Source organism: Tupaia chinensis, unplaced genomic scaffold, assembly GCF_000334495.1.
Source record: "Tupaia chinensis unplaced genomic scaffold, TupChi_1.0 Scaffold144232_1, whole genome shotgun sequence".
Classification (NCBI taxonomy): domain Eukaryota; kingdom Metazoa; phylum Chordata; class Mammalia; order Scandentia; family Tupaiidae; genus Tupaia; species Tupaia belangeri.
The window spans coordinates 319,384-325,379 of NW_006204090.1; positions in this window are offsets into that span (position 1 = coordinate 319,384).

Consider the following 5,996-nt stretch of genomic DNA (forward strand, 5'->3'; position numbering starts at 1 on the left):
AGACATGAGTCAATATTCAAAGTCATTAACTATTCATCAATTTCCACACTGAGCCAATATTTAAATCCAGAAATGAATGACTGAAGGAATGGCCTGGTCCCTATGTAAACAACCTTTGTAACACTCTAGTAATTATATACTGTGATGATACCCTGAGGCCCAAAGAGATCTGCATCCTTCACTTTTGTCACAGAGCACTGAGGAGAGGAGAGAGAGAAATAACTAGACATTTTGCGGATTATTTAATGCAGATTGACATTGATATTTGGAGTCACAAAGCATCCTTGTAGCCCATTTATTAAATTAAGGGCCTATCATAGCCAGGAAATAAATGGAATTTTGGTTAAATTCTGCAATATAATTAGCCCTTGAATTCAATGATCATTTTTCCTGACTCTACAGGCATGATTAACAGGAATATTCTAGGTAATTTTGAGTAATTCCTACAATTCCAAATGAAATGAGATAGCATTGTGGGAAGGTTAAATAGAAATCTCTGAAAATAGCCCTTACTTCTGAAAGATAAATAAATGAGTAAATAAATAAATAAAATATAATGTACTGGAGGTATTAATGCCACTATTAAACATCTGAAGAATACAGTATCTGCGATCCTGATCATATCTCCATTTAAACTGTTCTATTTAAATGGTAGAAACTATATGGATTCTAAATAATGAGTATAGACCAGAGGCTCAATAGAGTATTAACCTTAATTTCAACTACTACATGGGATATGGTATCATTGCCAGAACAAGTTAGTAAGTATGTCGTCATTGGTTTAACGAATACCTTCTTTCCTGTTTTAATTAGAAAAGAGAATTGGAAGCCATTCACATTGACATGGGTTGGGCAATGTACTGGTGAGAAATGTATTCATGTTGAAACATTCACTTTACAAGCTAAGTGATGCATGTGATTGAATGTATAAAAGAAATCAATATGAAATAAAATATTTTAAAAATTACATTTTTACCACATCCTATAGTAGTCTCCCACACTTTGTCATAATGCAGTTGTAAGAGATCTAGACCAATTGGACATTCCATAAACATATCATGGCATCATTCAGATTAGACAGGACAAGCAAGAGATGGCCTTGGTAAGATGTGTGTAGTGTGGAAGATACATTCTGCCCTAACAAAATCGTGCATATTTAAGTTCATTTTAGTCTCTACTTATTGGAAACCCCAGCTTTTATACAATGTAAAAGTTACTATAAGATTTGGGAGATCAGCAGTTGGCATAATGGCTATGTCGCTGGATTCCCATATAATCAACCGTGTTTAGAGTCCCAAACCTGGTGGTTTAAACTCACACCAGGCATGTGTGCATGCATGCCCAAGATCCTGAGAGGAGAATGGAGGAGAAGGGATTGTGGCAGCATGGATATCTCCCCTGGGGGGGGGATTTCTTGCTTTCTGTCTCTCTGTCTCTCTCTTGTCTTTCTGGCAAGTGCACCTGCCCTATAGCAAAAACTTCTCCAAAAAAAAGCTAAAACGACAGTTACTATAAGATTATAAGATGATATTATAAAGAATATGTTTAAAATTTTCTTTGATTTGTTGCTAAGAATTATTTATTTCTTACATAATAAAAAGCAGTTTCAGGATTGGCAGGTGGCATGGTGGTTAAGGGTGCTAGACTCCTACGTGGCCAACCATGGTTCAACTCCTGGACCTGGCGGCTTGCTTTCTCACTTTCCTTCTCTCTCTCTTCCTCTCTCTCTCTCTCTCTCTCTCATTCTATCCCTCTCTGGCCAAATAAAAATAAATAAATAAATAAAGTTAAATAAAAAATAATTATTGAAAAAAAATTTGTAATTGAATATCTGTGTTATTGTTCATTGACCTTATCCACTTTTCCTGATAGGACCCTACCTAACAGGCTATCTTCTGATGCACTGTGACTTTGCACAATAACTATACAAAATATTTCTGGTTTGTTATTGAGAATATTCCCAACAAATAATGTATTTATCCACAATAAATAATTGTATTTATTTACTCGGTGAAATAAGTTGAAATTTTCAATTAAATACAGTAATTACTTTAAATAGAAATTTGAAAAGTATGGATAAGTGAGAGAGAGCTATTAATTAATTCTTCTCAACTGTATGACTATCTCTTTATTCTGTTTTTAGTGAAGTAAAGCATTTTAAACTTTACTAAAAAACAGAATAACTCATTTTGTTAGGCCATTGTTGAGAATCATGCTTTTCAGTGATGTGAGTGAATGAGTATGAATCTTCTGAAATTGTCCTATAAGTTCTGCACACAGACAACATCTCTTGGGAGCACAGTGATGATCTCAATCTATACACTTAAGCTCTTTCAGCTCTAAAAGATTTCATTTACTCTTAGGTTTGGTAATTGCTGCATTTTTGCAAGATTGTCAGACTACCCCAACAAATCTAAAAGAGAATCTTTTTGCTCATGAGAGTCTTATGAATGAGCCCAATATCTTTCCCACGTGACTTTTTTATTCTTATCCATATTTATTATCTGGCCTTTGTACATTTTGTTGCTCTAAAACATTTTGCTAGCATGATCTCATTTATCATTTATTGCCTCTCTTATCTTTTTTGCTACTGGCAGGACACTCACTGAATTGTGTACCTTTTCAAAGTAACACATGCTCCATGAGGCAACATGCCAAATATCACTCCCCAGGTTATCATCTCTTTCTCAAAATATTGATTTTCTTTTCTGAGCTTGATCCAAGAGTTCCATGATATTGGTGGTTGACTACTGATCTCTCCAGTGAAGGGGAGGCATCCCAGGGTTCCACCCAGGATGAGCTGTCATGACTTTAAAAACTGGCACAGGCTTTGTCAGGACAGGGAGATTAAAGTCTAACCTTGCCGTTTCATCCTTCATTGCTAATACCATTACCATCTACTAAACGTGTGTTTTCTTTGAAGGTGATTACTGATGTTCTGCTATAAAATAAAGTCTGTGCTCTGTAAAAATGTTGTGGTATAGAAAACGGCACATGCAATAATAGAATTTATAGTAAAAATAAGGTTGGGTAGGACCTATGCAACTTCGTAACCAGAACACTTATAACAACTATGAACAGCATTAAACCAACCAGAGACAATATCACAGAAAAAAACACACAGAGTAGTCCTCCCCTATCCATAGCACATAGATTCCAAGATTCCAAGATCCATACTGTATGCCTGCAACCATCAATAGTAACAAGTTCCATATAAACTAGATTTTTGCCTATTTATACATATCGATGATAAAGTTTAATTTATAAATTAAGCATCTGGAGGTCACAGTAAGTAATGAAAAAGAACAATTATAATAATATGCTATAATAAAAGGAATGTGGTATTTCTCTCTCTTTTAAAATATTTTATGGTAATGTACTCACCAATTTCAAATTGTGATTGAAATAGATAAGTAAAACCATGAATAGGAGGCAGCTACTGTATTAAATTACTAATGAACTTCCCTTCAAAGCAACAACTAAGCGATCATTTGATGAAAAGTGTAGAATACGAGTACTGCAGTAACTGATTTATGTGGGAAAGAACAAAATGAACAAACACCGTGATAAGCACTGAGATTAAAGTACGAGGCAAAAGAAAAAATAAGCGCAAGAAAGACTGGAAAATTAATGGGGTCTTATGTGGCATATTTTCTTGTATTTTTTTGCCACTTAGCAATAGTAGTCTGATATGGGTTCAGTTGCCCCTCAGTGAGGCAAAATACAAATGTGTTAGGGGAAAAAAAAATCACAAAAGGACCAACCCATTTTATTTTTTATTTTTGGGAGAGGTTTTTGCTATAGGGTATGTGTGCTCGCCGGAAAGAGAAAGACAGAAAGCAAGAAATGCTCCTCCTCTCCCCCAGGAGGAATGGCCACATCGCGATCCCTTTTCCTTCATTCTCCTCTCAGGATCTTGGGCAGGCACACACACGCACCTGGTGGGAGTTTACGCCACCGGGTCCAGGACTCGAACTGTGGTTGACTATATGGGAGTCCAGTGACAAAGCCATTATGCCAACTGCTGGTCCCCAAACCAACCCATTTTAATTCCTTAAGTATGAAACTTCTAGTTTCCCCTGACAAACCTGAGAAAGGTGAGTTGCGCTACCTTCCTATCCATGACTCTCCACGGAAGGAGTTGTTTTCAAGACATACCGTTATTGGAGGGAGGCAGACCATGATTAAAGATCTGTGCAAACATCCATTCTCAAAAAGTAAATGAGAAGTAAAGACTTCTAAAAGTTGAAATGTTCAGATATTTTCATATGTACGCAATTATTTAAATTCCCTTTTGTTTTATTTTATAGTAGCTTATTAATAGTTTAAATACATTATATTTTCAATTTAAAGATAGCTGTGCATGAGATATTTTATATATTAATAAATGCAAATGAGCAGAATTAATACCATTTGATAACAAAATGAAATATGTATGAATTTCAGAATTGTGGCTAATTGTACTGGTAATGTTTTCTCTTGAAATATTTGCTGTTTTTTTATAAGGGAAACAAAGATTTGAAAGACCATATTTTAATAATAGATCATTTTAATTGAGAGACTTGTGAGTCATTAGCAGTATAATTTGCTGCTTTTATTTTATTTTAAAAATAATCACTATTATATATTATTTATTATTATGAGCTACATTTTTCAAATCAGAAAATTGAGAATAATACATATTATGTAAGGTTCTTACAGAAAATCTAATAGGCAGTCAATCTGTGATTGGACTACATAAATGTTATTAAAATCTCATGCTTTTAGGCTACATAGCAAATTAAACACTGAAGCTAAGTACTGTTTCTGAGTGTAAATAAAATTCAGAAATAAAAGAATAAGTCAATGAGTTGGAAGAGGCTCAAAGTGAGAAGTTGACTACAGAAAATAATTTTGTATTGACACATATTAATTGAACATGTTATGTTATCCCATGTGATTTTTTGGCAAATAAATCAATGTGTAATGGTCAAATCAAGATGATTAGAATATCCATAAGTTCAGACATTCATCATTACTTTGTGTTGGGAACATTCAAAATGTTCTCTTTTGGCTATTTTTTAAAAGATAAAATAAATTATTAGCGACAAATATGATTTTATCTTAGAGGAGAAAGTGCCCCAGAGGAATAGAAGTACAGTGTCTTTGGAAAAGAATAAACTTTGGGAAGAAGAGATGAAAATGGAGAATGGAGAAAAAAGGAAATTGTTCTCTTTTCAAGTGCTATAATCAGTGGGAAATTTGGCATCATATGGCCTGCCAAATTAAAGAAATTTAAAGTGAAAGCTGCTCATGTATTAGACAATCAATAGTTGTGGATTATACATAAACTGAAACCAAGAGACAGACGTAGGCATGTGTGTGTGTCCAACACATGTGTCAATTACTGTAATTAATGATGCTTTATATTATCTGAGATATTACATTGGCCAACAAGTGTCATATTACAAACGTCTAGAAATGTCAAAAAAAAAGTAGACTATTTCAATAATCTATAGACACTGATGTGAAGATGTCCTTTCTAAGTATCTTCCTTAGTATGAGCAACTGGCAATATTTGTTCTTTCCCCAAATCAAATGGTTTAATCTCCTTAAAGATTTTTTTTTTTTTTAATGGAAAGTCATTACCATAGGCTGCAAGGTGGACCAGCTGTAGCCTAATGGTTAAAGGAAGCTGGATTCTGTATGGCTTAGCACACAATTCTGATCTTGGCCTGGCGGTTTGAAAAACACATCAAGTGAAATAATGTCCTAATTCCTGACAGGATAAACACATGAAGAAGAGATTGCTGTGGGACCACACCCAATAGGGAGTTGTTTTCTCCCTCTTCTCCCTCTCTGCCTCTTTTTCTGGAGAGCACACATGTTCCCTGCTTGTTTTAAATTAAAAAAAAAAAAGATAAGTGAAAAGAAACAATGATACTGTATTTACATTGATAATATAGACAATAATTCGATTATACATATTGCTTGTAAATTTTACTGATGATTGAACT